The sequence below is a fragment of the Schistocerca cancellata genome, chromosome 1 (genome assembly GCF_023864275.1).
Source record: "Schistocerca cancellata isolate TAMUIC-IGC-003103 chromosome 1, iqSchCanc2.1, whole genome shotgun sequence".
NCBI lineage: Eukaryota > Metazoa > Arthropoda > Insecta > Orthoptera > Acrididae > Schistocerca > Schistocerca cancellata.
This window is the reverse complement of record NC_064626.1, coordinates 304,620,913-304,633,035: the sequence shown is the minus strand read 5'-3', so window position 1 is coordinate 304,633,035 and position 12,123 is coordinate 304,620,913.

Here is a 12,123-nt window from a genome sequence, read left to right as displayed (position 1 = left end):
AAACTGGATGCATCTCAGATGTAGGACATGTTCTTGTTCTGGGTATAATTAAGATTTTCTCAATTCATTAATCACATTTTCGAACTAATATCCTAGATATGTTTTGGGTTCTAAGTGGTTTTAACAGTCTAAATTTAATTTTCTTTGCATAAGATATGCAGGGACAAAAACATTTTTGATTAACGATTCTGTTAGCACAACGTGGTTATTTAACAGCTTACACGGAACCTATGTGTTGGGTTCAAAATGTTATTAACCAGATGCAAATTTGAAAGAATCGTCTTGGAAAATATTTAAATACGGCTAACTGGATTCACCAGAAAACACTGAATAAAGCATTTCCGCAGCGTAACAGTTGTCTTTGATTCGCGTTATTTCAATGTGCGTTCTAAGCTCTAACCGCTGATCTGTAGTTCGTGTTACCGCAGGCTCTATGGACCACCATCGCATATCACATGCGCGTGGAATTTTAAGGGATTCTGCTCCTTTGACAGTCTGATAAATATCACTATTCAACTGTTGGCGAGTTGAAGAATGCAAAAACCAATTGTATGTTTCCCTAATGAAGAAGTCCAGATTTCCTGGAGCGTCTCACTTGCACCTTAAGTAGCAAGTTGAACTGAATGGCTTACACATTTTATAACAATCAAATCCAGAATTATATTTTTCAAAATTTGATTGACACCATTGTGAACAACTACAATTACATTCGTATTGTCTGTGCCAGTAACCTGCAGCTTGTTTAGATCTAATTTCATTTCTTGAGGCGTGTCTTTAATTGCTGTTACACTAGACTGTGCATTATAATGTTAGAGATCGGCTAATTTTAAAAACGTTGAAATTATCGCATTGGTTGCAGCACTGTAATATGTTATTGTTATTCCTAAAAATTTGATGATGCTATTGTCTGTTGATTCATTAATTATAATGATATACATGCTGTCACCGTTATCTTGCCGCAGATTTTCTGCAAAATACCGCTTTATTAAATGTTTTATAGCTGCACTGCATTTTGTTCTACGTAATTTTTGTGGCAATACTACTGTCAGTGAATTTACTCTCGTACAAATCAGTTAAGTGATGACACGGCATGATCGGGCAATGGGTGGAAACATATAATGCAAGGGAACCCTCAGCTTGATTCACTCCTGAATAGTCTTTCACGATTTGTTGACACTGGTGCTGCCGCTCTCTTGTTTTTTTTTTCTTTTTTTTCCCCTCACTATGGATTATTATTGCGTCAGAACACGCTTACAAAATAATACGCCAAAATTTACAGAATGCTCTTGTGTCATCGCCTTGAATTCTTTCTAGTCAGTCTGCAAACTTCTGCACGAAATTTCTGGGTATACTGCCCCTTTACTTTACATATGTTTAGCACTAAAACAACAGCAAGTGATTTAAGAAACACAACATTACCATAGGCACTGCAGATATGCACTGTGCATGCAGTTGCAGATTTGTTAATACAACAGTGCATAACAAAACGGGTGCATAACAATACGGCCACAAAACAAAGCGGAAACGAAGACAAAATACCGTGTATTATAAATGTTTAGGTGATATAAATTTAAGAGCTACGAGACGTTATCAAATTAAATAGTGCTGTTTGCTATATGTAGAATGGATCAAGTGATTTTTAAAAAAAATAATTTTACCATAAACCACCCCAATCTTTTTAAAATCCACCATAATTCACACCAGCTAGTAGATGCAAAATCTGCGCACTAGACAGGTACTCAAAACCACGAAATTTAGTGGGAAAAATCACTAACTTCGCAATACTGATCCAGAGTCCAGTGCACAACCAACCACACCACATCGACCGAAAGATCAGCGAACTCAACCCAATAAAAGTCACAAACTCGACTAATCGTGTTTGTAAGAATTCCATTAAGTACATACAAAATAATCAGAAAAATGTATCTATGATCGTTGAATCGACAGTGATCGGTCACCAACATTGATAAAAAAAAAAGACGAAGATCTCCTTGTCTACGTTTCGACGTCATTTTTTTGAAAATCTGACAAATACAGTGTATGTAGCTGTGTTCCGAATGGGAGGCGCGCGATTTAAAAACTAGTCACATAAGCAGCTTCCTAGAAAAATGTAAAATTTGAAAACGCAGTACACCTACTTAAAATGGATTACGTAAAAAGTGATGAAAATTGTACTTAGGCCGCCCCCCGCCCCCCGAATGCTCTACTGCTACCTGAAACTGTTTCGTAGCTATCGCATACAGTAAGCAATATTACTACTGATCAGGAAAGTCAATGCATAAACAATTGGAATTACAGCCAAAAAAGTTTGCAGGTGAATTAGCTTCTTGTATGGCTGAAAAAGACAAGCATGTCAATCAGACAACAGATTCGAAATTCCAAGCAGTAGTCGGAAAAATCACAAATGAGGTTACATGTAAACAGAATCATTCAACTAGTCGGGCTGAAGCCAACCTGTGAAATGTAACGCTAAAATCAGGTCAATATTCGTCACAATGACATAATGCTGACAGTGGGCAAATGGAAAATGTGAAAACAGAATAAGTTAGGTAAACACATATTGCATGACAACCAGTCAGTTGCACAGGACTCTGAAGATATTCATACTCGCGAACCAATGTTGAGCAGGTCACAGTGAGCACGATATGAGCCGGTGGCTCAACTGTTGCACGACTTGTCGCGTAATATGGAGACTGCACTGCTCTTACTTCTTTGCTGCTGAAGGAAAATTTGATCAGATAGGGGGAGTTCTAAGCGTTTTTATCTGGCAGAAGAAATATTGGTTCAAATGGCTCTGAGCACTATGGGACTCAACATCTATGGTCATAAGTCCCCTAGAACTTAGAACTACTTAAACCTAACTAACCTAAGGATAGCACACAACACCCAGCCATCACGAGGCAGAGAAAATCCCTGACGCCGCCGGGAATCGAACCCGGGAACCCGGGCGTGGGAAGGAAGAAATATTCATTCAGATGTGTTCATTCGAGCATTTTGCAGAATGTTGCCATCTTGATGTTCAGATGCTCAGAAAACAGGCTTTTTTGAGTGGCATCATTCAGGGAAATACTGCTTCAGAAGGACGTTTTCAATCCAGAGTAATTTCAAGCTCATCATGATAGTTTGACGAAATATCCTGTAAAATATATAAGTAAAAACAAGGTTCTGGGATAACACCATGTCTCACCATGATGTATTGAGGATATTAAAGGCAAAATTGTCTATACATATGAGAGAACAACTAATAAATCTGGGGAATTCATATTTATACTTGACTCCATAGACCTAGTTCAGGCAAATGCGACAACCAAGACAATAATATAACATTTTAAAACAATAACAGCAATAACAAGATCATCATGCGAATCGTACAGAGTAACATAATGCACTGGGAGAACAGCACAATGACAACAGTAACAGTTCCAATAATCACAATAATTATTCGAGCAGGCACAAGAAAAAAGTCGCTAGTCAGGACAATATGTACAGCCTGAGCTCTGCAAATTCAAATGGTTCAAATGGCTCTTAGCACTATGGGACTTAACATCTGAAGTCATCAGTCCCTAGACTTAGAACTACTTAAACCTAACCAACACACATCGATGCCCTAGGCAGGATTCGAACCTGCGACCGTAGCAGCAGCGCGGTTCCGGACTGAAGCGCCTAGAACCGCTCGACCACAGCGGCCGGTGCTGTGCAAATAACAACAACCATTGTCAGAGGTAGAATAGGCAACAAGGTCACCAGACTGATCAAAATTGGCACAGTCAGGCTCCTGACAGAAATATGGTGAATAATGGCAATGGACAGTCCACATCTACACAGGAAAACCAATTGTGACCTAGTTACACTCCAAGGTAACGTTCACAGACTGGGATAGGGGCAGTGACAGATCAATAAATTTGATATGTAATGACAATGGGCATTACATTTTAATGATCGACATTTTACCATGTCACAGTTAGCGATCAATGCATATGAATGCAACATTAAGACAACAATAATACTAGATATAGGAGCTGTAGTTAATGTGACCTCCACTGACTTGTTTAAGAGAGTGGGTGATGGTATGGGATGTACCAAATTTAGCTGTCAGCAACTCCAGTTTAATGGGAGCGACAGGCACCATGTCTCGTAATGTAACAGGCAGGCCTGCATACCTAATGAGTTAGGAAATGTAGCGATTACGTGACATTTATGGTCGTTGATTCTTCAGTTATGGACTGTATTTTAGGTACGGAGTTCCTTTAGTGTAGCGCCATCACCAGTTCTTGGGTGATGTGATAGCAGAGCACTGCATCGTTGGTGGAAGCCATAGGCAGTCGACAAACACAGGATGTTGGCATGCCGATTACAGCAACAAGACTGTTTACGCATTGTGAAATAGACTAGGCCTGGTGCCACAAACATGTCAGTGCAGCAGTCAGACAGAGTTCATACGGGATGATCCATGCTGTTCCAACACCGCCAGGCCACAGAAATGTCAACAGATATGTGACATGGAGTGGAACATCAGCACAACGAATGAGCCATTATCTGGTATAAATAATGGTCACTTTCTAGCAGAGATATTCACAGCCTGGTAGATTTGCACTTTGCACTGCCACATCATAGGTTAGGAAACAGCCACCAAGAGCCCAGTCACCCATCACCACAACACTATCTTCTAGCACCAAGCCCTCCTTCAGAGACTTGTTGCTTCTCCAGCGGCGGGCCAGTTCCAGGCACACACCAGCAGCAGCTAGACTCTTGCCTAGGAGGCAGCGAGTCGTGACCGAGGCAGTAAAGCCACACTACATTTTACACTGGTGCAGGTGCCATGGCTCCATGTGCCTGAACTCACACAGTTAGGATTTCCCACTGGAGGCTGACATCCTCTGAAAGTATTCCAGCTGTCTTACACTGACACCACCTGTAGTCAGTCTTGGCATACCTAACTGGGTCCCATGCTGCTAGCTGGCCAGTGGGTGTCAGCATTCTGGTACACTTATATCATGCCCTATTGGATGACCAGTAGCTAGCAGCATGCAGCATGCACCCTCCACACTGCTATGCCAAGAAGTGCATGGCCATGCTGGAGCATATGAGTGTAGGCACATGAGCTACAGTAAAGTGACTGTCATTCAATATTGTTTTACTGAACTGCCTTTTCATGTATCCAAGAAGCTAATTCACAATTCACGTGCAAACATTTTTCATTGTAATCAGATTTTTCAGGCATTGACTGTCCTGAGATAACTATTCTTGTCAGCATTAAGCAACGAGTCGTTAACAAAGTAAATAAGTCTACATACTTAAGCAATGATCAGCACTCTGACTTAACAAGTATGTTGTTAAGATAGTCAGAGGACTCTGAAGTTATAAATGGCACCTCAGTGTGGTCCCTCATGAACACTTCTGTCATACTTCTTACACCATTCTGTGGATGAAAAGAACTGCTGTCACAGTGGAAATATGAAGAATGTTGCATTGGAATATAACTGAACCATCCATGAGACCATAACGTAGCCAACTAGTAACATTAGTGAAACCAGGAGGAAACTATTAGTCTGGTCATTAACGCCAGAGCTATTAATAAAATCATTGTCTCTGTCCTAACACAACCAGAAGACTTTGAGGAAAGAATAAAAAAATCTATACTGTTAAATATCTGACTAGTATAGATATTTGTGCCTATTATTGCCAAATTCCTCTATCCAAAGAGGCACACAAGAACACTGTTTTAATCTATGCAGGAGAAGCTACCAGTTTAGGGTGTTGCCCTTCGACTTGAACATTACCTCAGGTGTTTTTCTTGACAAACTCAACTTCATACTTGGAGAAGAGCTGCTTGATAGAGTAACGCTGCTTGTGGATGAACTAACAACACCGACACAAACATGGCAAGATCACAAGTTTCTGGAGGCTAACGTAAATATCAACATACATAAGCCTCAATACAGGTTTATGATAATTAAGTTATTAGGCCATTTGATAACACCCCAGGGAATACCTTGGAGCAGTGACAAAAACAATGCAATCAAGAATTAGTCAACCCTCAAAAAACCGAAAAACTGTTAAAATCGTTCATCAGGTAAGCCTCAATCTATAGAAGACTTGTGCTAGACAAGTTATTAGATTGAAATGATGTGGAATTTGTTAATGAAACTGGTCACTGGGTACTGATCAAAAGATTTCCAAGTGACCACTGATAAAAGCAGATATGCTTTAGTACATTATAGCATACTGTATAATCCAGACGTGTCATCTGAATTTTGTCTTCCTTGATTGGTGTTGGTGTTTGTCTGTTAAGTACGAGATATAGATGATAAACCTATGGTTTTCACAGTAGTGTTTGTGAGTCGTATGTTGTCTGACTGTTAGAGGGCCTACTCAACCACTGAGTTAGAAGGCCTTGCAGCAATCTGGGATATGAAAAAATTGCACCACTACCTTTCAGGGAATCATACCAAAGAGTTCTGTGGTTGTGAAATGTCGAGTTTTATATTAAGTTGAAATCTGTTCTGACACTCCACCCCTTTTCACGTTTGTCAGACATCAGCAAAAACATCCTGTGGGTGCGATAGCATCTCTAGAATCAGTCACTGGGGTTAGGAGTGGACCCTTATTCTAAGATACAGCACATTGGTGTTTGTTCAATTTCAGAATTATTGTCAAACAAGTACTCGAATTTACATAAATTGTGACACGACAATGTCAGGACAGTTGTCAAGATAACGCATTACATCCTGTTCAGCCGAAATAACACTGAACACAACAATATCAAATTTAAATAGGAGGGTCTCTACAAGATGGAGTTGGCCAATATTATGACAAATCATCCGATTCCAGTTCTAAGTTCGGTACTATTTAGGATGCCAATCAAGTCTATGAAGGATGATTTGTTTTTGTGACAAGATGATCAAAAGATTACTCAAGGTTGCTCGAGTTCACAGTGGACACAAGCTGGTGAACCAACAAGTTTACGGGTCTGCCAGCGGCAATTACCTTTTAGCTGTGATGTGCTGACGGCAGCATGGGTGCTGTCGTCCTCTGAAAATCTTATAAAAAAGCTAATCAAAATCTTTACTGATTTCATCCGCTGAAACTGTCCTATGTTTCTCATTAAGCTAGAAAACATGCACTCAGCCCCAGTCTGGAAAATATGGCGATATACATGCGCATAGGTGGTGCAGCATGTATACTTCAATGCCCTCTCAGTTCCCGCAAGAACAATTAACTACGCGGCTGTTTTGTTTCTCCGCTATCGGTGCTCAATGACACTTCAACTAATTTCTAGCTGAATGTCAGCTCAAGTGAACGCAGTGTTCACACAAAATGACTCTTTTGGCGTCGTGCAGAGTCTAATGTTCTGTTCTACTCTTGACACTGGTTCAGAGGAGAGTCCACGAAGTTTTCGGTCTTGTATCTTTCGTAGCAAACAGTCCCCCACCTGTGTCCTTTCTTGCTTCATGTCACGGTTTTTTCAGACCAATGGGAGCGTTCTTTCATCTCGTGGAGACTACCTCTACCAATCACAAAGGGCCTACCTTTAAACTGTGTCGAAATATCGCTCCTTTCTACTCCTTCCGAGTTTATTTCAGCCAATCAGACATTTTGTGCCTGCTCCTAACGCCGAAAAGTTACACGCATAAGTCACAAGCGTACCACAAGCATTTTACATGATCAACTGCATTGATGGTCTGTTTGTATCCATCTGGAAATTCCCAAAGCAGTTTTCTAAAGAATTTCTCCGTCGCAAGCAGCGTTGGTACGCTTCCTGGTCTCTTTGATGTATCGCCTGGCTCGTTCGTTTTCCCTCTCGTCGTGGGTCACCAACCCCTTTTCAGAAGTGTTCCGTTGTACTCGGGCCGTGTAGGTGCAACGTGCGTCTGCTCCCAAACTAAAATATTTCCGCCAGCAGCTTTTTTCACCTTTTGCTCATTGACATGCAGGATTTGGGTTTGGTGTGTCAATACCGTCGAACTGAGTGTCATCCCTTGCTATTAAATACTATACATTTGGAAAGGCATATCGGCTCATTATCACCGAAGTATGTCATGTGCCATATTCATCTACTTGTTACGAGTTATACAATCTCTCATGTAAGGTGCGAAATTGACATTCATTCAATCTGACATTTTACATATCCTCATCCTTCTGTGTTCGATTTTGCACTGGACCAATCAGCGGTTGAAAAATTGATTGAAGTTAGTACAATATTGTTCTCAACTGCTCTATTTTAATATGGAGTAATCTTTCAGTCTCTTTTTTGTTACTTTTCTTCAGCAATTGATTTATGGTATACTACTGATTTGAGCACTAACGTAATGTTTTTCCATAAGTTAACAAATATTTACTAATTTTCTGATTTAATACAATTATTTAAATAATATGAAGCCGTTTCTTTCCACTATATGGTTGTCTATATTTTAATTTTAAATTTAAACAAATTAGATATTCTCTATATATTTGTACCACTCATAATTATTAAATTTGAGACTGATTATTTTTTTGACATCAAAACTTACGTTAAATGATAATGGAGATGTTTTGAAGTTGCGGAAATCATCATTTAAAATTATCCTCCCCTTTTTCAATGCTTATTTTTTCTCAGCTTTAGCTTTGCTTCTATAGCAATTATAATTCAACAAGTTTCATCTCTTACAATAATTTCTTAATTTATCTTACACTTAGCAGCACCCTTCTCAAAATTTTACAAGCACAGTCCCATTCAAAAACATATTTATACCCCCCAAACATATTAAACTTATGCATTATAACTTTACAGAAGAATTAAGTCATGCATTGTCTTTTACAAAAATATTAAATTCCTAAATGTATGAATTACCTTGTTAATATTAAATTAACATCATGAAATTACAAAACCCTTTTTCTACATAAACTATATTTTAAAAACCACATTACATACTAAAATCTTAGCCCCCAAAGGAAATATCTACATTTGGTTTTCTTAACTTAGCTGTATTGTAAAAAAATATGAAACACAAGAAAATATTATTGATCTGTCAGGATTAAAACTCAAAAGTATTGTTAACAAAATCTATTTTTTGCACAAAACTCTTCAAAATTAAATATTTTTAAACAACAAACTCGTGTACCAGTAAAAAATTTTTTTTTAGTTTAATATGATACTAGTCTGTTACAGACAGTTTTTTCTCATATATTTTCAACATGGTTCATTGAAGTCGTCATCCTGAATTTCATGCGCCTTGATGTGCCTCCTCTGAGTATGGAATGGATGGAATGGCGGTCAGGTGAGAGAAAGAGTGCAGGAGGTACGAGTGTATTGTGAATGCTTGGTTTCCTTTGTTCCATTCCGCATGTACCCATGACAAAATCATATTAGAGATCTATTATTAGCAGCAGAAAACTTACATTCTTTATCAATCCTCGAATCTTTATGCTAATCCATCGTTGGTTAATTCGTCTGCTGTTTTCCATACGAATACTCATCTCTCAGTGTGACATTTGAAAGTGCTGCAGTTTGCAATAAGGAATATTGGACATTTGAATTGCTGGAACAGTTAAAATTGGATTTTTTGTTGGTAGGTAGATGCAATAATGATCTTGTATGTGAAGGATTTTAGAAAGGTTTCTTGATTTCTTCTGGTCCAGGTCTCCTTTCTTCCTAATCTTCTGTGTTGAATCTTCTTTCCTTGTTGCATCTTGCTGTCTTCTCACTTGTGCCTCTGTTCTTCTCTGGACTGGAAATTGGGATTTAAGACCAGCTTAACCTCATTATTGTACAATCCGTTCATGGTATTTTCTTTCAAATCGTTGTGTATCCTTTATTGTATCAGGTTGTTTTTCAGATAGATTGGACAGCCTTCCATCGTTCTCTTGCTTACTCCCATGATTGTTCAGGGAATGTTTCGCAATCACTAGATTCCATATGGTATGATGATAGTTTCAGCCATTCTGTATCTTGAGTTACAGAAATGCACTTCTTCTTCTTCCGGTGAATTCAAACATTCGTTCGTCCTTTATGTAACATGTCTGCCTCCATTCCAGTTTGGTGGACATCCCTTATATCTCCTTATGCTGCTCGAAACAGTTTGTGACAGAAGTGCTAAGGATTTAGCACTTTAGCAAAACTGTTGTTCTGAAGATCACACATGACTTTCACATGTATAAAGATCGTGTCATGATACATGTTGACTGTATCCAGGATTCGTCGTAGATCCTCATACTTTTCCCCAGAGGTGTTATCCTCTTGGACTGTTGCTTTGACAAAAGCATTTCCTTTTGTCATATCGAAAGATGATATGCCAGGCACCCACACTCAGTGTTCCTTCCTCTCATGCCTAACCGCTCTACTCAGTTTTGCTGTCGTTCTGACCGCAATGATGATGCGTCGTTATTGATGACGTCATGTATAATACAACATTATGCACACTTTTGTCCATCTTACAACCCTAAATTTTTCTAATTTACGTGGTATTATTATCTATCGTATCACAACCCTTTCTCCCTTAATATATATTACAAGCTTTACATACACCAAGCTAGTAAGAGACGTCACAAAATTCCGTATTTAAACTATCCATGAGATTCTCCTTGCTATACTCTTCATAACTTTACATCTTTTATCCCCATTCTATATGTACATTTACTTTCCCCCTTTTTTCTCAATATTAGGATAAAGGTAATGGTTTCCTCATCTTCATCACGATGGATAATAAGAGAAAAATTGATGGTGATGAAGGTTAGTGTATTAGTATGTCGTTTTTTTTCTAAGTACAGGTACACCATATTATCATAAAAACTTCGCACCTTGACTCCGACTCTAGCGTCTTTTTCTCTGCAATCTCTTCTTTTCGGCTTAAGCTGTAACAGAACTTCAAAATACAATATGTCTCTGTTTCTTGTGTCCTTTTAAAACTTTCTCCATTGTCCAATTCCATGATTTTAGAACTTGGACTTTGCTTAGTTGTAGTTATCCCTGTTCTTTTAAACAGTAAACTTTTATATTACCTTCTCCTCCTACCTTACTCTTCCTTATTGAAATAATCCCTGTGCTAAACTCACATCCCTCTGTCTACATCCTTCGAAGAAATAACATGTTTCTCCTTAATAATTGAATTCTCTCTTTCATTCTTATCTCCTAACAATCTTTTATATCTATTTCCCTCACATCTCCTTTTAATATCAACTTGTGGTAACTTCCACAACTCATAAATGCTTCTCATTTTCCCCCAAAAGTCTCCTCAACAAAATGTTCACCATAAGTGGCGAAAAAAATCACAAATGAATATCTCCTTCTTACCTCATTCTTTACTTCCATTCTATTCTTGGCTTTTTTTCGTCCACAAAAATCAACTTCTTTCTACTTTACACTACATTTTAAGAGAGAATCTACTATTTTGTCAAACTATCCACATGGTAATCACTATCTTTCTCCTTGCTTTCCACTCTTTCCCAATAACACATTTAGTTTGCAGAAGAGTTACTTTAGTTCTTACTTTATTGTTCTTCCTTCACAAGTATACTTTTGATGTACTGAGAAAGTTATCGTATTTTACTTTATTGAGATAGATACAAAAAATTTTTTATTTGTATGCATTTTGTTAGCTTTGCTACTCTTTGACTTCTAGATTTTCCTCTTATTGGAATCTGGATATTTGATTCATCTAATTTTGCTTGTGGAGTTAATATTTCCTGTTTTATCCTTTATACGATTCCAAGTTACTCACATGGTGCAAGCCCAATGATTTCCTGTTTTTGGGTTAATCAATTTGACTGCATTATCATGAACCACTGTACTTACTTCCATAGGGCCTTTATATATTGAAAAGAATTTGTGACTTTAATGTTTTTTCTTGGTAGAGAGATGGTCGGTTTTCACAAGTACCTTTTGTCTTTTTGAAAATACTTGTGAGGTTGCCGCTTTGTCCACTCGGTTCTTTCTATTTAACGCCGCAGTCTGCAAATAGCTCAGTGCCAATTTTACTAGATGTTGGTGTTCTGAATGTGGTGGTATAAAGTTATTTGTCCATATTCTTTATCAAACGCCTCTATGATTTCTTTATGCGTTCCTGTACTATATATATCATCTAACTTGGGTATTAATACTGGTGTTGCCAATGGTGCATTGTCCTCTTGGCGTACCATATCTCTCTC